Below are 26,462 nucleotides of genomic sequence, written 5' to 3'. Positions count from 1 at the left end.
TGAGGGAGAAGTGAAGTCTAGGGTTCAGTAGGCGTGACATCAATACTTGAGGGACAGAGAGCTCCAAGGAGACCAAGCAGATGAAGCCAACGATGTAGGAGAGGAGTCAGGAGAGTTTGCTCTTTGGAAGCCAAAAGGAGAATGTGTTTAAAGAGAGAGAGAATAGTCAAAAGTTTCTCTTAGAAGCAAAGTAAGATAAAGTCTGAAAAATGTCTGGTGAACTAACAACAATTCTTGTGCTTGGGGAAAGCGCTTGTCAGAGAGAGGGAGAAGAGAAGCCGATGACAATGCATAGAAAAATAAATGAGTTGAGGAAGAGAACAAGTGTAGGCAATTCCTTCAAGAAACTGGGCTGTGAAGGGGATAACATGGAGCCAAATCTTGGTAAAGTTTTGGGTTTGGGAAGACATTTGTTGCTTGTTTTAAAAAGAAAAGACTATGACCACGTTAAAAAGAAAAGAGGTATAAGCTCCACGAAACGGAAGACACAGAGGAGAAAGGAAGTCATCTGTTGGATGACGCAGATGAAGAGGTGGGAAGGCATCGCGGGAAGTACATAATTGCCAGGATTTGCCTGAGACAGAAGGGGTTCACCCGCATGTTAAAAGGAGGGAAAGAGGAGAGAGTGGATGTTTCTGGCATGGTCTGAGCGTTTGAGAAGGACTCCATTTCCTGTTGCTATGTCATACACCCAAGATCTGTATTTTCTCTGTCACATGTTATATTCTAAGGATAATCCTGAAGCGTATAAAAGCATATTCCATCTCCATTAATAAAGCAGAGTACAACCTACTAGAGACAGAGGCTCAATTAAAACAGTTCCCCAGTCTCCCCATCATACGTAGCTGTCCTCCATGAAGATACATTATAGCCATAAAATATCATATGAGTAAGAGGGGGTAGTTTTGTGATTAGAAAATTTATGCCTCAAGAGTATGGTTCTCTTTTACTTCTATAGTATGAAATACCTACTTTCAAATTCCTTAAGATGCTCCTTCATCAAGAAGGGGTTTCCTTATTGCCATTCAGTTCCCTTTGTCTTCTGTGTCGGTATCTATAAACCAGCGAGGAAGTGGTATGCCTAAAATTCAACCACTGACCCGAGCCTAAGGGAAATTATCAGAAATATTGTTCACTTCCTCTTATTTCTTGTATTTCTCTCTGGAAAATGTTCTCAGTTTCATAAGGATTTAATGTCTCTGTTATAGAGATTTGTTTTTAATTTTTCAGAATTTCCTTATCGTCCTCCAAGGGGATCCTTGAAGTGTACAGTTTCCTTTTTAAATTCTGCCTTTGGCAAGACAATTTATAGTTTGGTTTGGTGTTTTATTAATGTCAAATATTGTTTAGAAGGGAGACGCTTCGGGAAAACCTGCAAACTTTCTGTTTCCCCAAAGGTTCCTTGTTACGGAACTGATCTCCAAACACTTCTTTGTCTACAAATAGCTGTTGGAATTCTGCTTGTATTAGGGCAATGACGGCCAGTAGATACTTTGGAACAGTGATGGAGTACACCACACAGGTACTGTACAAATGCCCAGCTTAACCTTAAAGTGGAGCCATTGTTACCCTCGCATCTGCCAAAGCACATCTATTTTTCTTCAGTGGGGTTTCCTAAACATCACTGCCCTTCTCCATTCCTCTGGTGCAATCATGAGCTCACCTTCTTCCACATACTCCTAGTCATCTGTCACTGTGATTTATTTATGTACATTTATGCTTTTCCGGCTTCCTTCCCCTTTTGGAGATTAATCCCGGAGACAGAAGTCATTGAGTTGAATTGTTTCTATGTGTTCCTGAGCATAGAAACGTGTCTACTGACTGGTTGAAGATTTTTGTTGAGCACTCCGTAAACATGTCTACTGACTGGTTGAAGATTTAATCTTCTGTAGATGCAAATGAAATTCATCTCACTTTCTAACTGAGATTGATTAGTGGTAAGATTGTGGTACAAAGGATTCTGAGTCTTTGCACACCCTCAGGTGAATAAAGGGTCATGATTAATTAAAAGTGTCTACTTTAGGGAGTTCCCTTTGTGGGTCAGTGGGTTATGAACCCAGATAGTATCCATGAGGATACAGGTTCGATCCCTGGCCTCACTCAGGGGTTAAGGATCCCACATTGCTATGGCTGTGGTGTAGGCCAGCAGCTATAGCTCTGATTTGACCCCTGGTCTGGGAACTTCCAAATGCTGCCCTAAAAATCAAAAAAAAAAAAAAAGGTGTCTACTTTACCGAATGTGAGGGTGATAAGGGTGTACACCTGGTGCCAAGGATTTGAGGAGGAACCAGCAAGGAAGTGGCGTGCCTTGAATGGTTGGCGGAGAATAGATAAAAGTGCTTTGGGATACCATAATGTGTAGACATCTCCTTTTATTTGTCAGCATGAGGAATTTCATCAGCCTTAAATATATGATTTGCATTTGTCTTGTTTGTTGATAGGTAGGGTCTTTTTAGTTTTCATCTCTTTAGTCTGACACTGTAATATTTGGCCAGATGGTTGTTTCATAGAATTATATCAGGATTCTATGCATCATATTTTACTGTAGTTTTATCTTCTGATAGATGGTATCTTATATAAATGGATTTCTGTCTCAATGAATGCTTTCTATTGAAACGTTTTCTGCCAATGTAGCTTACTTGACTAGATGTTTAAGTGGGGGGGAAATCTAGTTTAGTTCCCTTTTCCTTCTATTTGAGCAAAAAAAAAAATGCTCAACTTTTGTTCAGAATGACTATAAGGCCAACAGTGGCATTATTGAAAAGGTAATATATTCTTTTAAGACAAAATAAGTTGGAGTGTTCTCTTTGTCATCCTAGTCACTGTCTCTAAGGCCACATTTCTGTTCTCATAAGATAGTTCCTCTGAAAAGAAATTGAAGCACCGTAATTTCCATTAGTGTATGGTCACTAGTTAATCACTTAATCGTCTATTTTCCCTTGAAACTCTTTCTTTGTAGAAATTCTGCCATGAAATGTCCCATACCATTTAATTTAATAGGTTCTGCCGACATGTTTTGCTTGGTGTTCAAAGCCAAGCCTATTAGGAAAAGACTGCGGTTGCCAGCTACCATTGTCCTGAGCGACATCAAGGAAAAGAGGCTTTGGAGTTCCCGTCAATGCTCAGCAGTAACATACCCGACTAGTATCCGTGAGGATGCGGGTTTGATCCCTGGCCTTGCTCGGTGGGTTAAGGATCCGGCATTGCCATGAGCTGTGGTGTAGGTCACAGACACAGCTTGGATCTGTGTGGCTGTGGCTGTGGCTATGGCAGGCAGCTGCACCTCTGATTCGACCCCTAGTTTGGGAATTTCCATATGCTGTGGATGTGTCCCTAAAAAGACAAAAAAAAAAAAAAAAGAAAGAAAAGAAAAGAAAAGATGCTTTATTTATATTTTAAGTGTCATTTATTCCTTCCATAAGATACATGCATTTTATATGCTGCTAAATTCCCTTGGGCCTTTCCTTGTTCCCTTAAAGAAAGGTATGCTTTAAGAACAGCTGTGGAAGGTGGTCTTAGCAAACCTTTTATCTGAGATTGGAATTGCATTTCCTTTTTGGTTAACAAGAAAATAAAATTGTGTAGACCAACATCAGAATTACTTCAATTGAATTTATGACCAAATTCTTCATATTCCTATTATTTAAGAATGTTTTGTTCTTTAAATGAAACAGACTCTACTGTGTCCTCTTTTATTCCATCAGACTACATACAAAATTACGTATTTGTTTAGGAAAATATTTCAACAGGTGAGTTTTATGTAAAAGAGTGAATAATTAAATTAAATCAATTCCAGAACAAATATGGTGCTAGTCTGATTGATTCTATCACAGCAATATCACATAGGAGGGGAAGAATTTAAGCACCAGGGCAGAACCGAATTTGGATCTAGTTTATGTGAGAGGAAGTCTCTGTAAAGAGCTGGCATAATGAAGGAAGAAGTGATCGGACAGAGGTTTTTTCCCTGCTGTCTTTCTGGTCTGAAGAAGCTTTTTCATCCAGTGTACCACTGGGCCTGTTAGCCAGTTGACTGCTGGTGGTCTAGGAACAAAGAAGAAACACTTTCAACACTCGTCATCAAGGATTATCCCAGTTTCAATTCTTATACTTTGAATAACTCTTCTCTGAGGTCAGTTGACTTTAATCTTAATTTTTCTCAGTGTTAGGGAGAATATGTAGACTTCCCAGAAATTTTTTCTCATGTAAAAAGCTCCCCTAAATTGTCTCTCCTGTATTTCTACCAATCTTTCTTCCTTTATCCCTCATACTTCAATTAACTCATCTCGTACTTCAGCATCACTTTGGGTGTACAGTCACTGGTAGGATTCTTTGCTGTCCCAGCTGATGGGAGTGAGTTTCGTGAACACAAAGCTGGTGTGTGGGTCTGTATCCCCAACAACTGGCCTAGTGGTCAGCACATATCATGTGGTAAATACATGTTCGTTAAATGAATTGAAAGAAAGCTTTTCAAATTTCAGATCCGAATCCATAAGCTAGATAAAAGACTTTAAACAAGGCATTATTTTTAAGTACTTTCCTCATCTATAAAATAAGACTCATAATATCTTCTCTCTGGGTTGTTGGGACAACCACATAAAATAACGGCAGAGATGCAAGATGTTGTATTTTTCTAGCTTCTACCAAGATGTCGTTCTAAGGGTCTGACTAGTATAAAACTGTGCTTTCTGCTGGCACTCAGCAGATACTTACCGCCTCTTCCTCTTTTACTACAGTCTTCTTAAGGCACTTGCCTGCTCTCTTGGTTTCAAGGACTACCTTTGTCAGAGGACTCCAGGATGTATACTTCAATGTTTGATCACCAGCCTCTCCCCAGAATCATGTGTATAAGAATTAGCTCTATCAGAATTACAGCCAAGAATCCCTAGTTGGACAGCCTTGCTTCCTCTACCTGCTAAAACTAGACGCCTCTTCTATCAGTTCTTTATCCTTCTTACCATGATGAGATGAAGTGCACACTGCCCAATGGTCATCACTCTCTCCCGTTTTTCCACTCGCACCATGGTTTCACCCACACACAAGCACACATGTGCACAATGTGGTGCCCATTTGGCTAAATTAAGGACTTTTGCTAGGCTTTGTTTGGCAGGTAGGATACTGATGAAGAATCATTAAAGAAAGATTTAGGAAGAGGGTGGAGTGTGTTAAGAAAGATACTCATGGGAGAAGGAAGCTGTGTTTTTTTAAAGAGCAGAAATACTTTTTAGAATTTTAGGAGATGTTTGGATTTTCCAGGAACATACGTTCTACTACCCTCCCCATGAAATCTTCTATAAAATCCTTAAATTAGGAGTTCCCATTGTGGCTCAGAGGGTTAAGAAGTTGACATCTGCCCATGAGGATGCAGGTTCAATTCCTGGCCTCACTCAGTGGGTTAAGGATCCAGTGTTGCAGCAACTCAGATCTGGAGTTGCTGTGACTGTGGTGTAGACTTCAATTACAGCCTCAACTGCAGTTCAGATTTGACCCCTAGCCTGTGAATTTCCATATGCCACAGGTGTGACTGTAAAAAGAAAAAAAAAAAAAGCATCAGTAGGTCTTCAAAATCCTTAATCTAAATATTTAATGCGATCTTTGGTATTAAATTTAGGGTCTGTAGGTAAAGGCAGGATGAGATCGGGGGTGACCAGTGAGTCTGGGTCAAACACATAAGATTGCCTTTCTGTCCAAATCCGCCACTCGTCTGTCCTGTGAGGTGCTTGTTAGAATCTGTAATTCCCTGCCCTCTTCTGGCTCCTTTTTCCCCAGTTACAGGGGCTGCCTTTCCGACACCAAAATGTTGCTTCCAACTGGCCCTCTTTGATCTGTATTCTCAGTTTGATTCAGATTAATAATCTCAAACACCTCTTCTTCTCATTTTTGCTCCTGTTTTGATTTTATGCTCCTACAAAGTCTGACTTTTTTATTTTTTTATTTTATTTTATTTTATTTTTGTCTTTTGTCCTTTTATGGCCACAAGCACGGCATATGGAGGTTCTCAGGCTAGGGGTCTAATCAGAGCTACAGTTGCCGGCCTTCACCACAGCAGCCACAGCAGCGCCAGATCCAAGCAGCACCTACGACCTACGGCCAGATCCAAGCAGCACCTACGACCTACACCACAGCTCACGGCAACGCTGGATCCTTAACCAACTGCAAGAGGCCAGGGACCAAACCCACAACCTCACAGTTCCTAGTCGGATTCATTTCCACTGCACCACGACGGGAACTCCAAGGCTGACCTTTTTAGACATAAAGGCCATACAGCCTAGACTCTCTGTTCCTTTACCCAACAACTCCTTCCACACTCTCCTGGTGGACTGAGCAGAGGAAAGGGCCCAGAATGCTAACCAACAGTCCTGCTCCCAAATCCCAGCTCTGTCCCTGCAGGCAGGTGACCTTGAGCAGGTTACTTCCCTTAGACAAGCTGGTGATGAACACAGCTTTCTTCATAGCCTGGGAGTCTGAGTCTTCTCCTTTTGCTCTTTCCTCATGTATTCGTGTTCCAGAAACATCTCTCATGACATCCATTTGAAATTTTACAAAAGAAAAAGTTGGATTACTTTTTAATGTTTTTAATTCTACATGAAAGCCAACTTAAGAATGTCTTTGAGGAGTTCCCATCATGGCGCAGTGGTTAACGAATCCGACTAGGAACCATGAGGTTGCGGGTTCGGTCCCTGCCCTTGCTCAGTGGGTTAACGATCCGGCGTTGCCGTGAGCTGTGGTGTAGGTTGCAGACGCGGCTCGGATCCTGCGTTGCTGTGGCTCTGGTGTAGGCCGGTGGCTGCAGCTCCGATTCAACCCCTAGCCTGGGAACCTCCATATGCCGCGGGAGCGGCCCAAGAAATAGCAACAACAACAACAACAAAAGACAAAAAAAAAAAAAAAAAAAGAATGTCTTTGATATTTTTATCTGCCAATCTTTCTTCAATTCTTACCAGAAATTACATAGCAAATTGATGTTTAATATTCTTAAGCATGTTTTTCTAGTCATAGAAAAGATTTTACGTACCATATACATGTCATTAACTCAGTCAAAGGAGGAAAAAAGGGTGACAGAGCTAGCATTGAACCAATAGGTTGCACAAGTTTCATTTAAACTTATATGTGCTCATTGAGGGAGATCAATAAAATATCCAGCTGGACAGTTATATTTTTGATGCAATCTCACTTTATCTTCTCGAGCCTTTATTAGATTTTCATGTGAAGGAAACCAGAAAGGATTACAGGGTTAGAATACAAAACAAAAAGTCTTTTAACTTTGTCATCGTTTCAACTTTTAACAACCACAACAGCAAAATGTGTGTGTGTGTGCGTGCGTGCGTGCGTGCGTGTGTGTGTGTGTGTGTGTGTACAGTGTTCATCTGGCCAGAACCATATGAAGATGATGTGTCCGAGGGTCTAGGCAGCTCCCTCATGGGGCTCCCAGCCTGAGTGACGTAGCAATAGGGACTGTGGGGCTGATGGGTCAGGCACAAAGAGGGATGAGCCAGCAGCTAGAGAGCCAGGGCAGGTAGGGGGTCACCCCCCAAACTGTCCAGATCTGGAGAAGGAGCTAAGAGCCACCATAAAGTTGGTCTGGGTAGCTGAGTGATCTGGGTTTAGAGATGGGTGTTTCAGTTTTTTGAATGGGAGGTGAGCGGCTGGATATCAGCAACCTATTGGGAATCGGAAAGCAGGGCAAATGTGTGGATAAGCTAAGACAACACAAAACCCGCTGAGGGGGGTGGTGGGGACAGAAAACCTTGATTTTAAGGTGAAGCTCAAGCCCCATCAGGAATTTCTGACATTCATATCCATCTGTGAATACACCTGGCAGGAAAGGTTGTGAGGGGCAATGTGAGAGTGGATTCTGACCTGGGAAAAACACTGTTATTACCGAACGGGTATCTCCAAGTTTAAGAGGTGATTGGTTTGGTTCGGGTTTTTTTAACGAAGTATGTTAACCAAAGCTCTAAAAAAGACTTTGACTTATCTTTGAGCTGTAATTTGTGACTGTTTTCATCCATGCAACAAAAGTGAGATCAAAAGTCAGAAAATTAATTAGGTTCACTCACAGCCCTCTGAGACCTATGAGACCTACTGAGTCAAAATTTCCTCTTCCTTCTCTTTAACAGCATTTTCAGGTAAACGACAATCATCTGATGAACTGCACTAAAAGCTAATCACTAACAGATACATCAGCACAATTGTTCTATTAATTAATGCCACTACGTGTTGTATGTATAACCAAGGCAAATCACTTAACAGGGCACCATTTTTCCCCATACATTCCTCAGTATAACTCAGATGCATTTGGAAAGTGCCACTTGTTAACTAGTAGATTATAATTACTGTAGCATTTTCCTCTTGATTTATAGAGTTCAATTATCTTTCTTCAGTTATATGAAATGTCTTTTCTAACAACAGCAAAAAAAAAAAAGAGACAATATCTTTAGTGTCAGACACAGAAGGGAGATGTGATATCAAATTTTCCTATGATTTAGCAAACAGTTACAAATAAGGAAAGTTAGGATTGTTCATCCAACATATTTTGGCCTCAGTGGATTCAGTTAATAAAGTAACTGTAGAAAAATTAAATATGGATAAGCCACAGCACCTTTAGAATATTTAACAGATTACCAAGTTGTGTCATTATTGCAAGAAATGTTTTCAGGCTGCAAGCAGGGGAAAAATATTTTTTTCATTTTACTTCAGAAGAAGATGATGTCTCTAAATATTACAGGGAATTACTTCTTTTGTGTTCAAATGAGCTCAGATTGAAATAACATTTAAATGGGCTTCAATCATGAATTGCAAATTATAGTTGGGCTGAGCATTGTTGTGCTGGTACTTTAGTCTGAAAACAATTGCCTTTTTCCTACCAACACAGTGCATGCTTGATTAAGTGGGGGGAGGGTTGGGTTATTTTTTTCCATAACAGACGAATATTTGAATAGATGAATTATCCCAGGAAACCCAGCCACCGTGGTCCTGACCCAAACCTGACTTTTCTCTGTACTGAGGTGTGGTCCAGGACCTGCCATCTACATAGTGTATTGGTGGCTGGTGCCATTGGTTCCTCTTAGAGTTTGGAAGCCAAGGCCCTATTATTAAACAAACTTCCCTAACACATGAGTCTCATTCAGCTCTGCAGCTGGCTGTAACTGACACTGCCACACACAGTCACTGCAGGGACCCAAGCTCCCCAGGGAAAAGAAACGGACATGTGCCTGGCACGAAAATATGCCTTCAGTAAAAATCTGTTAAAGTTTGTGCATGTTCTTGCAGACTCTGTACTTGTCCTGCCCAGTAATACCCAAGGGTATGCATGTACCCACTGTTGACTTTAAAAAATGCACAACCTGAAAGTTGAGAGTTAAGTTATACTAGGGACAAAATTAGGTCTTAAGCCTAGGAGACATCCTCTCAGGTGGCCCTGAGAAACTGCTCTGAGGAGATGAGTGAGTGAGGAGCTAGCATATACAGAGTTTTTTGCAGTAAAGGGCAGGTAGCAGGAACAAAGGGAGTCTGGGCTCACTGAAATCATTCCTTTGATATATGCACCTCAGCTAGAGGGCCAGTATCCTGAGTTTTCACAGCCTCTGGGACGACAGACTCTCCTGGCCCCAAAAAGGCAGGGGGAAATATCCATGTCTCTGATAAAGGTGAGGGGGATGTGTGTGCAGCTATGCACGCATTTTACAAAACCTCATTGCTGGTCTCATGAAGGCAACTACTGGTCACAAGGAGCAGAATATCACCAAGAAAGATGTGTTAGTGTTTTTCTAGATAGGAGGAAAGGCAAGAATTGGGCACATAAAACCTTTTCCTAAAAATGTCTGACTATCTGAAGACCTGTTCTCCCAGTTTTCCCAGGGCACAGAGTGCCTCACTCCTGGTCTCCACCCTGAGCTCCACTCAGGGGGGGGCTGCGGGTTGGCAGCTGCAGTGGCTCATGTTTTACTCCATGGAGAGGCTGATGGCAAGTGCCAAACTTCAGTTCACACCAAATGAACTTCTTAGGGTTTTTTTTATTATTGTTATTATACTTTTAAGCTTATTAAAAAAACAAAATTCAACTGAGTAAGTTTCAAAGATCTTATTGGCTTTATTCAACAATTCATAAATTGGACAATATCCCATCTAACTAGAAAGAAGCTCCAAAAACCTGTACAAAATGAAAGACTTTATAGGCAGAAAAGGGCAGGAAAAGGAAAATTTTTAGTGGATTGTTTCAAGCCAGTCACCTTCCTATTGAGGATAGAGAGGGGTCTATCCAACAGGTTATCTCACTAGTGATGACCAGGCAATTTCACATTGACTGGTTAAAGGTTACATTCCTGAGAAAGGCAGAAACTGCTGTTAGGTTAGGTATTAAGTCTTGGTTTGCTGACATGAGGCTTAGCACAAGTGACTCCATTTAGGGCCTGTTGTTTCTTTTTTAACAATCCTCTCTTTTGATCAGACTCTCAGCCTAATCAAAATTTAATGTAATCAAAATTTAAACTCTCAGCTTCTGATCTGTGATTCTCACAGCTTTAACTGATCCTCAGCATGATATTCACAGGTCATGATGGTTTTTGCTGAATCTCTGTGCTATTCACAGGTCACAACTTCAGGCTGGTGATATTTTAGTTGGCAATTTTCTTCATTCCTTTTTGGTGTCCCAGTCTTAGGGAGATCTTTTGCTTGATGGTTAATGGCTGCAAACATACATTTAAAGTCTTTGAGAGAATACAATACACCAGGGAAACTACTCTGGCTCTAAGCAGGGTAATTCCCAGTGTATGGAGTACCCATCAGATCTGTGGTCTCCAATACCCAATCCAATCAAATGGAATAAGTCAAGCAAAGACCCTGTTGAAGAAGTCATCCTTTTAAGCCAAGTACCTTGCTCAGTGATCTTATGTAACTGAGTTTCAACCTCCCCAGAAGTGTTAACCTAGGTGCAGCAGGTGGCCACTCACAGATTTCTCCTTTCTCAGCCAAAAGATAATCAAGGGCTTTCCTACTATTAAGAAGAATTTTGTCTACAGAATCTAAGAATTTTTGTTGAGCAGCTATTATCTTAACAGTGGATTCTGCAATATTTTCAAGAGTTAAGAAGACATCCCTGATCACATTCTCATTCACATTACCATGGAGGTAGGGATCTGCCAAAAGAAGAAAATTCTGAATCATGAATACCTCCTAGTAGGTCCTTTCTAAATCAAAGAGGTAATTTCAGGGGAGTTCATCAATGAAGTGTCTTTAGTTTATCCGTGAAGAGTTAAGGGCAGTTAGATAACCTAAAAGAAATTGTCTGATTATACACCAGCCATCTAAGCATTTTTGACACAAGGAGAGCGATAACCACCACAAACAGAGATGACTCTGTTGGGGCACAAAATCCACTCCCACCCAGGAGGTACTGTTAATGGATGTATTTGCAGGGGTTGTTGCATTTGTCTGTTCAAGCGGGGGTCCATTAGGTTTCCAGTGTATTCTGGAAGTAAACCTCCTAGAGAGCTCTTCTAAATACCTTGCAACGGTAGGTACTGCTGGGGAGATCTTTTTGTGACTGGCAGCATTACTGATTTAGATAATCATAAGAATATGAGGGTACAAATGCACTAATTATAGGTAGTTTTTTCTATAGTGTGACCCATCCACAAACAAAATTAGATCAGTATTAGTAAAATAAGTTTCTTGTAAATCAGGACACAGTGTCACGAAACAGGACATTATTACCTCACAGTCATGAGGCTCAACTTCGTCAGACAGGGCTAGTAACATTGCAGGATTAAGAATGTTGCAACATTAAAGATGCAAATTAGGTTGTGAAAGCAGAAGGATCTCGTAGGAGGTTAGTCTGCTTGCAGAGAAATGTTGAGTCAATTCAGAATTAAGAAGGCTTTGGGCAGCAAGTGGAGTTTGTAAATAAATGTCATTTCCTAGGGTTAAATCCTCTGAGGCTTCCACAAACTTTGCAGCTGCAGCTATAGCCTTAAGGCAGCTGGGATAGGCCAAGAGCCACTGAATCAAGCTGCCCGCTATAATAGGCAATAGGTCTGTGCTTTTTACCATGTTCTTCTGTGAGTTTTCCCAGGCCTGGTTATTGCTCTCCTGCACAAACAAGGTGAAAGGTTTTGAAGAGTTAGGTAGCCCGAGGGCAGATGGTTCTTACAGCTCTTGCTTTAGTCCCATTAAGGACTTCTCATGTTTATCTTCCCAAAGAAAGGGCCTAGGGATTGAAATTTTAGTAAATTCCTAGCATATGGGGAAACCAGTAGAGAAAATAGGAAGCCATAGTCTACAGTAAGCTGCCGGGCTGAGGAATCCATGAAGCTGTTGCTTGGTTGTGGGCCTAGGATATTCTTGGATCAGCTTAATTCCTTTCGGAGATAGCTGGATTCCTTCAGTACTTAGATTATGACCTAGGTAACAAACAGCATCTAGAGATAATTGTAATTTTTCCTTAGAGACTTTATGTCCATTTTTAGCCAACTGTTGCAGCAGATAAATGGAATCTTTTATGAATGCCTCTCTGGTAACTGAAACAGCAAGAGATCATCGACAGATTGTAAAAGCGTCAATTTCCTGGGAACTGGAAGGCGCTTACATCTTGGTGGTCACTTAGGAGAAATAAGAAAGGGCCTCAGTGAACCCTGGAGGCACAACTGACCAGGTGTTTATTGACTGTTCCAAGTAAAGATGAATAGATGTTGGCTGTTGGAGTCAACAGGGATGCTGAAAAAATGGAACATGGGTCCACCCCAGAGAACCATTCTGAGTCTGATAGAACTTCTGACAAAGGGTGTCTGGGTTTGGAACAGCTGTGAATAGGGGAATTACCATCTCGTTAATAGCTCTCAAGTCCGGGACAAATCACTGTCCCCACCTATTAGGTTTCCCTACTGGCAGGACCTGTGTGTTGCAAGGGGACGGTACAAGGACCATTTAGCCCCTGGGCAATTAGGTCTTCCACTGTGGGTGTGAAGCTTTAGTGTATGTGAGGCCATTGGGGAAGAGGTTTACTTCTGCTTCCCATGTCTATTTTGAACTTCACCATGTCCTACCAGCATGCCCACCAGCTGATGAGGAACTGGCATCCTTGGGTCATAGGCCCGGATAATGATAAATTCTTCTGAAATCTTCTGGGGATCTCCTTGGTTTTAGGAAATTCCTTAACATGGCCCTTAGTTCAAATCTCTGACGAAGGAGTGAAAAATACCTGAGAAAGATCTCCTGCAACCTCTGGTGGTTTTATTTTAAAAGGCAACTGTTTAAAAGTCTTGTCTTAGGATTTGCAGAATGTGGGTACTAGGTGAAGGAGGATAAAGAGGCGCAGTAGGGGTCATGCCAGTCTAATTGTCTTTTGTTTTAGGTCCCCCTTTAATTTTGACTAGGCTTTAATTTGTCTTTAGCCTTTTGTGACAAATTTTTCAATGAGGCTATTTCAGAATCTTAGAGGAAATCTTTTGGAAGCTTCTGTGTACCAATTAAAATAGGTATGCCATTCTGTTTGTTTAACTAGGGAACCCTGGCTTTCAAGAGTACTCCACAAATGAACAATCCTGTCAAATGGGAATGTTCTCCATAATGGCCATTGTAATTCTGGGTTGTTTTTCATAAGAGTTTTTGCAATTTTAGTAGATATTAATGCTTCCAAGACCGTAGATCTTAAACATAAAATAAGCACATATGCCAAAAAGTGGAATGCTTGATTCTTTGGAGCTTAAGAATCCCATTTTTTTTTTCAGCCAAGTCTTTGGGTATCTTGGAGCCAAACTAATACTTCAGTCTGTTCCTGAGTTGGGGATTGTGTAGTGTTTGACAGTGTACCTCACTGCATGGAACTTTCCTTGAGATTGGCTCTTTACTTAATGTCAATCTAACCCATTCTGTGACCAAATTATCCTAACATGGGAATCCAAGTAGAGTTAAGTAGTGAATGCTCTAATGACTTTTAAGTGCTCACCAATGCCTTTATTGTGCCCCCCAATTTTTGCCATTTTTTTGGCTTTTGAGATGCCCATCAGCAATAGCCTTTACCTCATGTGTACGTTACCACACCAGCAGTAGCCAAAGAGATGCTACTGTGGACCGGCCCTGTGTACACCACCAGCAATTGCTAGGGACCCAGGAACCAGGGACTGGAGAAAGGATTATACCAGTAGACCTCAACAAATGGGGACTTCAGACTGGGGTTCAACATAGTAGGAAACTGCAGATTGAACTACCAGCTATTCCCAGTGTGGAACTGGGGGACTAAATCAAGGGCTGGGGTTTCCAATCAAATGGGGAATTGTGTATTGAACCAAGGGCTAGGAGCTTGGGTGCTAGGTGGGACTGTTTACTAGTTCAAGCTGATCTTCCCTGGACTGGAATTTAATTGGAAGCTCAATGCGGAGAAAGCAGAGCTCAGAAGAAGAACTAGAAGAACTTATCCAGAGTTTCTTGCCCTCAGAAAGCAAGAAAGAGAGAATTCAAAAAGGTTTGCAGGCACCATGCTGAGTTTCCATTGTCCCAAAGCCATCAGTCATAGCTTTCTGATCCCACCACTGCCACTAAATCTGTTAAAAAACAAAATTCAACTGAGAAATTTTAAAGATCTTATTGAGTTTATTCAGTGATTCATAACTCATACAGCATCCCACCTAGCAGCTAGTAAAAAAGCTCCAAAGAGCTGTACAAAACGAAAGGTTTTTATAAGGAGAAGAAGGTGGGAAAAGGAAATTTCTAACAGAGAGTGAATTGTTTCAGGCAAGGTCACCTTCCTACTGAGGATGGAGAGAAGTCCATCAGGCAGGTTACCTCATTAGTGCTGACCAAGTAATTCCAAACTGACTTGTAAAGGTTACATTCATGGGAGAATCAGAAACTGCCATTATATTAAACATTAAGTCTTGGTTTGCTGATATGGGACTTAGCACAGGTGACTCCACTTTGGGGCTGTTATCTCTTTTTTAACAAGCTCTCAAGTCTCTCATGTTTATCAGGAGAAATCTCTTTATATGTAAGGCTGAATATATAGTTGGAATCTCTGAGCATCAATATACACACACAGGCATATGCACGTGTCATGGGGGCAGGTGGAATGGGGGACCACCACCTCAGCTCTTCCTCGCTGGGTTCCCAATCACCATCTGACCCACCCCACGGTCTCCTCCAAGCTCTGCACTTGGTCCTGTGCTTTCATCCTCTAAAATAACTAAAGATGCTTAGAGAACAAGAAAACTTGAGTCAAACCTTAAAATGCTAACTTGCTTGAGATTTTGTTATATCTAATTTAGGAGATAAATAATTGACCTAATTATAACTGAGATATAGGTCCTATAGTTCCTTTAGGGCCTATCTCACTTTCATTCAAGGCATATGATTGAAGTCTGTATAAAAACTAAGTGTAGTCAAACAGAATAAGCAGAGACTGAGCAAACATTTATTAGGACTTAAGTATCTCTGAAAGCATTCTTACATTTGCAGTCTCTAATTTGACTATAATTGAGTTTTTTCTGTAGCGTCTTTGCCCACATTTGTGCATTCATTCAGTGATTAACAAAGGTGAATGCTTTTAGTATCATGTATGATTGTATTTCAGATCAGGTTAAAGGGTCCTAACCTGGGATATATTTTCCATTTCATTTTATAGAACAAGATGGGGCATTTCGTTTAGTACCATTCACTCAAATTGTTTTCAGTAGGCAGAGTTTTGTGGAGTGTTTTTCCAAAAGGAAAATTCCTTTCTTAGATCTCGTCTTTCATTTTTCCCGATACATCTAGTTTTGGTTGAGCTGATTTATAAAATTTTTCTATATGAGCTTAACCAAGGATCTATCCTTGAATCATCTAGTATTTTTCTGTAATATTCTGTAATATTGGGCCAAGGGGACTTAAAATGTGCACTTATATGCACATTTTAGACACTGAAAAGGCACTGCAGTGCCTTGCTCTTGTAAAAATTATTTAAGAGCCCCTCTGTTGTAGGAATAGCCTGTCTTGCTTTGTCATATGCTTCCATTTACAAAAGAAATTCCTTACTGTTTATGTTATGTTTATAGAAAAGAATGCCCAGCGCTGACTATATTTCATCCTACAAAGCCCCATCTGATCAGTTCAAGAGCAGCGAGGCTAAATCCAGCCCTGGAAATTAAAAGTCCAGCAGACTATTGTGACTTTAAGGATCTAATTTAGGACAACATGAACCATCGCTTTGGTTCTTAATACATCTGTCCTCTAAAGATACCAACTCATTCAGTTGCCAAACTAATTCTTCATTTTGATCTAATCTTTTGGGATAGTAAAAGTGAACAGTACTAAAATAAAAGTGTTTTTCCAAACACTAATAGTGCCAGAACTTGAGATTTTAACGTTGGCAAACAAAAGCATTTTAGCTGCTAAGAAATCACAGAGCTGTAAAAAATTGTGGAGGTTTTAACAGAGGAAAATAAATTCTCTGTCGTGTTTCTCTTTTTTAGTAAAACTCAGCTCCAAAGAAGCTAAACAGCCCTCCATATAAGCAAGGGAGGAAGGCAAGACTCCTCCTTCTTTTCTGCCATTTTCAATCCTCATTTTTTTTGTTGTTGTTTTTGTTTTTGTCTTTTTAGGGCTCACCCTGTGGCATATGGAGGTTCCAAGGATAGGGGTCCAATTGGAGCTGCAGCTGCAGGCCTACAGCACAGCCACAGCAAGTAGGATCCGGGCTGCGTCTTCGACCTACACCACAGCTCATGGTGATGCCAGATCCTCAACCCACTGAGTGAGGCCAGGGATCGAACCTGCATCCTCATGGATACTAGGCAGATTTGTTTCCACTGAGCCACGACGGGAACTCCTCTATCCTCATTTTTAAAAGTCCGATCTTTAAGTCAGTTTTTATTTGCCAGGCTAAACTCTCCAACAAATAATATTAATTTCAAACATTTTGCACATTTATAATTAATTTAAACTAAGTAAAACAAGAGATTGTAGAAATTATTTTTACCTCACGACATCCCACATACATTCAGTAGTAGATTATTATGGCTTTTTCTGTTAAAGTCTTCTTCAGGAATGCTTTTTAACTTAATTCTATACTGTTGAACTATCACTCTTTAAGAATCATGTAATTCTATCTGAATTATAATTATAGCCTAAAGCCAAGTTTAATTTAGCAGATTACCAGACTGGTTGCTTCTCATATTAATCAGGGAGGACTCCAGCTAAGTCTGACTTCGTTCATTCAAAAAAGAATCTGTCTCTTTTTTTTTTTTTTTTTTTTTTTTTTGTCTTTTTTGCTATTTCTTTGGGCCGCTCCCGCGGCATATGGAGGTTCCCAGGCTAGGGGTCTAATCGGAGCTGCAGCCCCCGGCCTACGCCAGAGCCACAGCAACGCGGGATACCTACACCCCAGCTCACAGCAACGCCGGATCCTTAACCCACTGAGCAAGGGCAGGGATCGAACCCGCGACCTCATGGTTCCTAGTTGGATTCGTTAACCACTGCACCACAACGGGAACTCCCCCAAAAAAGAATCTGTCTTGATCCGGCATCTCTCTGCAGGTTCTGCTATACCCATACCTTAATGTAGTTAGTTATTGAAGCAAACATGAGGAAACCAGAAGGAATCTGTGGGTGAAGAGAATTCTGCCCTCGGTTCTCTTCTATCCTATCCCTGTCCGTGCCCATGGCGACCTCACTCAGTCCCACTACTGCCCACATGGTCTATACACTGATTCCCATATGTGACCCTGCTCCACCCCTACTCTGAGCTTCTATGTCCAGCTTCCTAAGCAACAGCAGCTCTTATATGTCCTGTAGGCATTTCACGAACTGTGTTCAAAACAACCCTTGACTTGGCCCCTGGACATTTTCTGCCCCCATCGCAGTGAAAGGGTCCACTGTCCACCAGCCTCCCCAGACTTGTAGAGTCATTTGGAGTCTCCGTTTCCTTTACCGCCGACGTCCACATTCTGCAGTAACTAATCAGTGCTCCACCCTTTATTCCCTGATAAAAACGGTCATTTTCCATTCTTTCACCATAACCTCTCACCTGCATTTCCGCAACAGTTTCTAAGAAGTGCCTCTGTTCCCACTACAGTCCATTCTCTACTTTGTAGCCAGCACGGTCTTTCTCAAAGTTAAATGAGATTTTGTCATTCCCTTGCTTAAAGTCCTCAATGACATCCTACTATAGTAGAATAAATTTCTGTGTCCTTCCTACTGCGTGTAAAAGACAACATCATCTGACCCTCATCTCCTCCATCTCCTCATTTGTCTCATTCAACCTTCAGTACTCGACATTCTCCAGTCCCACCAGACATCTCACTGTTCTTCAAACGCACCAAGTTTGCTCCTGTCTCAGGACATTTGCACATGCTCCTCCCTCTGCATAGAATACTCTAGGGCTGACTCTACGCACGGTTCTTTTCTCCTCCTGGTTCAGATTGCTGCTTAAATGCCACCTCCTCTTAGAGGCGTTCTTTGAACATCCCAGCTAAACTATAGGCCAGACCTAAAGATGGGCTCCAACACACTCCCCTTACAGTGTTTTATTTTCTTCCTATTCGAAGCCATCTGAAGTATATAATATTTCTAATACACACACACATGGAATATATAGCAGTCTTCTTGAATTGTAAGACTCAGCCAAGTGAAACGGCCACATCGTGAAAACAAGGACCTAGACTTCTCAGGGTTGTATTCCTTATTCCCATAAAGTGCACAATAAATATTTTGGAATTCTTAAGCCAAGTTAGAAGACATTATTTACATAAAAATACTCACTCTTTACACGTTTGTTTCTTTTTTTATAGCGGGTTTGAAAGAGCTTTAATCAAAACAGACAATAAAAACAAAAAACTTAGCCTCCCCCCGCAAATATAGGCAAAAATAATGATAATAAAATCAGATGGTCAGTTACATTATCATGAGACAGTTGGAAGGTAGAAAGTATTGTGCTTTAAGAGAACAAACTTTTCCTAAAGTTAAATTCTAAATGCGTGTTCTCTAGCAAGCTTTCACACAGTAAAGAGCAATGTCCAGGGCAGTGTTTGTAAAGCAGAGGCGACGGTCCTTTTCAAATGGCCGTTTCTTTGATAATGGCCAAGGGCCCAAATTAAAATGCAGTAGAATGGAGGGGAATCATTAAGGGCTGAGTTAATATGTGCCTAGAATATAGCATTCTGGTACCCTTACTTGGGCCAGGGTGGCTTTCATCCATAAGGCTCACCTAGTAACATAGTCAGCATTGTTTATTGCTAGGAATTAAGGTGATTTCAGTAATCCAAAGAAAATATTGCATCAAGAAATGCTAGTGTGACATGCCTGGATCCATATCACTCCAGCTACAAAGCCCTGCACCTGCCAGATTGGTATTGTCTTACATGAGCCATGTCCCTGGAAAAATGCCCATTATTTTCTTCTTGTAAATATTCTTCCCTATATTGTCTACTCTTGATTGAAGCTTGAATCTGGATACTCTTTTCCATTAACTCCTTTTACCCCATTTCTGCTCTTCATTGATCTCTAGTCCTATTTTACTTTCCTATAAAGTAAAAGAAAAATAACTATTATTATTAGAAACATTAAGAAATATCAAGGGTTATAATGTACTTTATCTTCTAAAAGCCAAAATGCTAAATTATTGTCATTACAGATATCCTGTCAGATATATTGTGATATTTGGAGTTAACATAGAGCTAAACCAGAATTTCGCTTCAAATAGTATTGAACGTTCCTGTAGCAACAGTTTGATCAGTTCCCATGAGCACTCTCTATTTCTAAAAGCATCACTTAGCAAACACTTCTGCAAAGTCTTTAGTGAACCTCAGGTTAAAGCAGCGGTCATTTCTATTTGGCTCCCTCTGTAATGAATGGTCTTTAACAAACATCAGCAAGCAGCTGTAACCACACCACTGCAGTCCACTGGCTATAGCCACTGTCCCAGCCCATCAGTAAACAAGCAAGCAGTTGTCACCTTTCCCACAGAGGCCTCTGCCCCCAACTTCAATCAGATTCAAGAATAGTTCTTCCTTACTTTTCCCCTAAGAAATTGGGTTTTTTCACATGTTAAAACCAGAATCCTTTGAAAAATAAGATTCTGTAACATTGGCAAAAGGTGGAAATGCATTTCAGTATTTAAGGTTCCTTTGTCTCTCCTTCCAGCAACAGCAGACATCTCGGTAAAGCCAAGGCCATTTTTCCTTTGCTGAGAAGCCATCTCCAAGATACACCACCTCTACCCCCAACACACACACACACACACACACACACACACACACACACACGCACACACACACACGCACACATACACATACACGCACGCGCACACACAATGGCAACCAGTGTCTTCAACACTTCTCACCGCTTGGCAGAGGGCAGTGAGATGGCCAGAAACACACGCAGTGCCAGGCAGAGAGGTTTTTGAACATTGCCCGGATGGGGTGAGGAGACGGTCACAGTCACGTGCCCCCCAAGAAAAATATTCCCTTGTGTTTTTCATTCAGCTAAGAGTCAGAGCCCACATCGGCAATTGCTATTGTTTGCAGCGTTTCTTGTGGTTCGCAGCCAGATGACTGCCCTTCATGAAAAGCTGATTGTGTCCCATTTCATAATATCTAGTGTTTCATTTCTTTTTGCAGATACTTTGTGCAAAAAAAAAAAAAAAAATTCTTTGCTACCACATTCCTCGATTATTCTAATATTTACCATTAATAGAAATATTCACTGGAGTTCCTGTCATAGCTCAGCAGTAACAAACCTGACAGGGATCCATGAGGAGGCAAGTTTGATCCCTGGCCTCGCTCAGTGGCTTAAGGATCTGGTGTTCCCATGAGCTGTGGTGTAGGTCATAGACACGGCTTGGATCTTGCGTGGCTATGGTGTAGGCCTGAGGCTATAGCTCTGATTCATCCCCTAGCCTGAGAACTTCCATGTGCCACGGGTGAGGCCCTAAAAAGAAAAAAAAAAAGAGAGAGAGAGAGAGAGAAATATTCACTCACAATGTAAACACTCTTCTGAGAAGCAAAGTACCTTCCTTAGTGTAAGTTGTCCAGTGGCTTATCTGGAAGATGTGCTGTGGCAGTAATCACTGATTCCCTTGTCCTATTAAGCCCCAGAATTCCCAGTTTCCGACAGAAGTCTGCATCTAATCCAAAAATCTATTTGACATCTAACAGCTATTAGATTTCCTAATGGTCTTGAATAAGCAATGACACCTACTCACTTCCAGAGAAAAGTGCATGGCCCTCTGCCAGCTTAAAACAGAACCCAGGACCTGGCCTGTTCTCAGAAGGACCAGTACCTAGCAAGCCAGTTGAGTTTTCCAATTTTTGTGTTTTCTTAGCCATAATAGAAAGAATAACATATTTATGAAAGAAAACAATTTTCTGCAGACACTTCCTTCCTGAAAATTGATACTAGCTCATCGCCTAGACACCGAACCCAGGGTCTACTCAAAGTCTCGGGGTCATTATTGTCTTTCCTGTAGACCAGAAGTCACCCTCAAATGCGAAGTTCTCAGTACACCCCAACCTTAGGTAAATGACATGGCTCATGGTTTCCAAACACTAACAATTCTTCCAATATAGATCTCATCCATTTTTCAATGTGCCCATTACCCACGCAAACATTAATATATTTGTGAGCTATGTTTATTCGATTTCTTTGGGCCAGCCAGGGCAGCTGATAAGCTCATACTGCCAATAGAAATCTTAAGTTGTGATTGTGAATGAGAAGGTCACAAATTAATTTTGGTGACGGGCATGAGCCCTTTAGATGCAGGATTCCCAGAGCCCAGAAAGGGAACTGGCCCTCTCGCCCTCCAAAGCGTATAGTGGCCTGTCACGCTGTCACGTGCGCGGCTGGAGCAAATTATTGGATTCTGCAGGCCGAGCGGTCTCCACATGCTGGGGAGAGGGCACTGCCTGCCGGGCCAGCGGGCTCAGCCACCCGCTGCAGCCCCGCTCTACTGTCCGCAAATCACCGGGCAGTGTGGGCCCGGGGGGCTGACCCTGGGGTGGCTCCTTGGTGCAAACTGCAGTTCCCATCAGAGAAGGCTGTTGTTTGAATTGAAGAGAGTCTTTTGTGCCAAAACCACCATCCATCCTCTTTTGTTCTTCTCCAAAGGGAAGTGACGCCAGCTGGCTGGTCTAGGCAAGTCATCCGTACGGACGCTGGTCGGATGACACTTCCCTTCCTTCCCCCCCGTGCAGCTTGGACCACAGGGAGTGCCAGCGTCAAGCCCCCCAGAAGGCGACACCCGGGCCCCCTACTCCTTTGAAAAAAGCTGGAGGCGATCTTCCAAGTGACCCCAAGGCGACAGACGGATGTTCTCATCACCGCCTTGTCCATCAGAGGGTCTCAGTGTTTGTTACCCCGGTTCTGCCCACTTGTGATAAGTCTGTCCATCGCGTACAGTTAAATAACCGCTTAGGAAGCTACACAAAGTTCTGATAAATAAGAACAGAGAGACAGCAAGGCAGCAGGCTTGCTTCACTGAAATGTGCCGTGAGATTGAATTTGCATCATAAGCTTTGAAAAACAGAAGTTAAAAAAAGAGGCGATTTCTGGCCACTGATTGCCTGGTAATGAGACAGCATGTAACCGTGCTTGGCTATAAATTACTTAGCAACCGAGACGCCGAGGGGCCCCGCTCGCAGCCACTTCAGCTCCTCTACATTTAGTTGGGGGGAAGCATTGCATTTGACTACTTTTCAAAATCATGGATGTTGGAAAAGAACTGGAATAATAACACTTTTACTGTAACTTCCAAGACTTGAGCTCTGCACTTTCAGGGTTGCTGCATACTCTGTTTTCTGTTGAGAAAGCATCCATAACCTCACAGGTTCCTGCGATTTGAGATTTTGGTGGATCTTAAACAGGTTTATCAATATTTAGTGAAAATCTTTGGTAGCGTAAGTAGAAGAAACATTTGTTTGCTACGTGCGCTCAGTTCTAACAAATACCTTGGGGACATGCTTGGATTTTGTTAATTTCCCTCCTTAGCTTCACTGGCCAACTAGTTCATGAGCCTGGCATCAGGAGGGTTAAGCATTACTGTCCCTTTCTGAGCCATCCTTGGGACCTCCCTAGATGTACAGGTACCAAATATAAGTGAGAGATAATTTTTGACATGTTATTTAAAGCATAAATCTGAATTTCACAGTGCTCACACTTCTAGGATATCTGAGACATAACCACTGAAAAATAACAAACATGGAGTTTTTTTCAGCAGGTAAAGGATCTGGTGTTGTCATTGCTGTGGCTCAAGCCACTGCTGTGGCACAGGTTCTATCCCTGGCCCAGGAACTTCTGCATGCTGTGAGCATGGCCAAAAAAAAAAAAAAAGAGAGAGAGAGAAATAACAAACAGGCTTGTGGCAATAGGTTTTGTTTTTTTTTTTCAAATTATAGGTGATTTACATTATGTGCCAATTTTTGCTATCATATATAGTTTTATTTATTTATCTGTTTTGTCTTTTTAGGGCCACACCAGTGGCATATGGAGGTTCCCAGTCTAGGGGTCTAATCAGAGCTGTAGCAGCAGGCCTACGCCAGAGCCACAGCTACATGAGATCCAAGCCACATCTTTGACCTACATCACAGCTCACAGCAATGCCGGATCCTTAACCCACTGAGCGAAGCCAGGGATGGAACCTGCATCCACATGGATACTAGTTGGGTTTGTTAACCACTGAGCCATAATGCGAACTCCAGCAATAGTTATTAATATGGGAGATGATGAGACCAGTTTGGGAAATTTTACAATTCATTACATGAGTGACCTTGATTCAATTACTTAGCTTCTTGGTGTTTCTTTAAATGGAGTGATAATCATTTTGAGTATTATTATTACTAGACGGATGAAGATTTAATGAGACAAGGCATATGCCTAGTATAATACAGCTCAGCACCATGTCTGTTTGTAGGGAAACCTCAAAACCGTTAGTCAGGAAGGGTGTGTCTTCCAACTGTGAGGTGTGTCCTCTAACCTGGCTCACAGTAAGCCCAGGAGACAAGAGACAAGCAATGTCCCACCTTGTAGATAAAGAACCAAAACTCACAGAGACCGACTGGTCATCATGCTGAAAGCCTTGATCTAAGAGAAGTCCTCTCCCACTGCTATTAGCAAGCATCCCACACGTTACTGAACTTCCGCAAGCATATGACCCTGAACAAGGCACATAGATTTGGTCTGGAGGCAGGAGAGAGACAAAGCAATGAGTAGAGGGAGTTCCCATTGTGGCTCAGCAGGTTATGAACCCAGCTAGTATCCATGAGGATGCGGGATTGATTTCTAGCCCTGCTCAGTGGGTTAAGGATCCAGTGTTGCCACAAGCTGCAGCATAGGTCACAGATGCGGCTCGGATCTGGCGTGGCTGTGGCTGTGGCGTAGGCCAGCAGCTGCAACTCTGATTCACCCCCTAGCCTGGGAACCTCCATATACTGCAGGCCCACCCCTAAGAAAAAAACAAAAACAAAACAATGCAACGAGTAGGTGACCTCAGGCAGCAGTAACTGTCATGAGGGAATGAACCCCGTAGGGGATAGAGGTGACCAGGGGAGGGTGAACTCTTCCTGGGAGGTGCTGTTGAAGTGAGCCCTGAGTGAGGACAAGGACCCAGCCTGGGGCATCCTGACTCACACAGTTCCAGGCAGAGAAACGCCACAGCAGTGGCCCCGGCAGAACCAATTGGCACTATCGAGGAAAGCAGGCCAGGGCCCTTGAGGCTGCAAGTTGGGAAGTGGTTGGGGTTGCAGAAGATGAGAACGGAGAGGCTCAGAGAGAGACAAGTAAGGGCTCTCTTTCGGAAGAGGCCTGACGGGCGTGTTGAGACAGCCTCTAAGTGTGTGAGCAGGGGCTCGGGCTGCAGGGAAGGAGGCAAGGGAGACGTCACCAGCCTGTGGGCTGTGGGCTCATGGAACCCCTGACTCTCGGAAGCAGTCTGTACATGGAGGAGGGTTATCTCACCGTTTTTTAAAAAAGCTTGGAGGTACCCTGGAGAAACTGTCCGTGCTAGCACTTTCTCAGCGGTCATTTCATAAAAATAAGTATCCCTTTAAGTCCTCGACATACAGGGGATGGCAAATAAAGAGATACAAGACACCCATCGGCATGAGGAGATAAAGACGTGATATCAGGACAGAGACAGGTGGGCCTGAGGGGCAGGAGGAGCGCTGGGGGGGGCAGCGGCCGCGGAGGAAGGGCTCTGACCCTGGGCCTCCGTCCTGCTGTGGCTCCACAAGGAGGTCACGGGGGCAAGAGCTGACCTTGAAAGAGTTGCCCCTTATGGTCTGTTCCAGTCATGTAGGGGAACTCTGCCGCCAGCTCCCCCTAGGATAACAGCCCCTAGCCCAGCACTCGGGACCCTGCGCCAGGCTTCCAGAGGCTCAGCTGAGAACCACAGACACCGTCACAGGGGCCACACACACTCCACTCCCCACAAGGGAGCCAGTGCAAACGAGCAGCCCAAATTGACACACAGGTTATGGCAGAGCCATGATAAGAGCCCATGTCTCTAGTACGTGGTTGACAGCATAGAGGAAAGGCAAGCCTTTTCTTCAGGGAAATAGCGGTCCATTTGGAAGTCTCTATAAACAAACGCTTCAGGGAGTTCCTGTTGTGGCTCAGCGGGTTATGAACCTGACTAGTATCCACGAGGATGTGGGTTCAATCCCTGGCCTCGCTCAGTGGATTAAGGATCCAGTGTTGGAGTTCCCGTCGTGGCGCAGTGGTTAACGAATCCGACTAGGAACCATGAGGTTGCGGGTTCGATCCCTGGCCTTGCTCAGTGGGTTAAGGATCCGGCGTTGCCGTGAGCTGGGGTGTAGGTCGCAGATGCGGCTCGGATCCCTCGTTGCTGTGGCTCTGGCATAGGCCGACAGCTACAGCTCCGATTAGACCCCTGGCCTGGGAACCTCCATATGCCGCGGGAGCAGCCCAGGAAATGGCAAAAAGACAAAAAAAAAAAAAAAAAAAAAAAGGATGCAGTGTTGCCCTGAGCTATGGCATAGGTCACAGACACAGCTTGGATCCTGCATTGCAATGGCTGTGGCGTTGGCTGGCAGCTGCAGCTCTGATTCAACCCCTAGCCTGGGAACTTCCATATGCCACAGGTACAGCCCTAAAAAAGAAAAAAAAAATTACAACCAGATGAAACAAATGTGGATAAGTTTTGTGTGTATGTGTGTTTTCTTTTCTGGCTGCCCCGAATATGGAGTTCTGGCCAGGGATCAGATCCGATCCACAGTTCTGACCTAAGCTGCAGCTGTGGCAATGCCAGATCCTTAACCCACTGTGCTTGGCTGGGGATTGAACCTTTGTCCCAACGCTCCAAGATATTGCCAATCCCATTGCACCACAGTGGGAACTCCAGAATATGGGTAAGTTTTAATAATGTCCGTGGTCCCTTTCTTAGGTGAGTTGCTGTAGATGAGATGAGTTGTTTTCCTTGCAGCAGTTCTTGCCCAGGCCTCCTGTGACAGCGATGTGCATGGAGTCTGGACCGAGACTCGTCCCCA

At 42.8% G+C, this 26,462-nt stretch overlaps 1 protein-coding gene across 1 annotated transcript in view; it reads left to right on the top strand.

Moving 5' to 3' along the window:
- PACRG (parkin coregulated) overlaps window positions 1-26,462 on the top strand; it is a 500,701-nt gene that overhangs the window by 419,899 nt on the left and 54,340 nt on the right. The gene's annotated exons all lie outside the window — the stretch shown is intronic.

The sequence above is a fragment of the Sus scrofa genome, chromosome 1 (assembly GCF_054392235.1).
Source record: "Sus scrofa isolate SSC_HxYL_T2T_F1_AM1 chromosome 1, Sscrofa_HxYL_maternal_Yorkshire_Landrace_v2.0, whole genome shotgun sequence".
NCBI classification, from domain to species: Eukaryota; Metazoa; Chordata; class Mammalia; order Artiodactyla; family Suidae; genus Sus; species Sus scrofa.
This window is presented reverse-complemented; position numbering and strand designations above follow the sequence as displayed.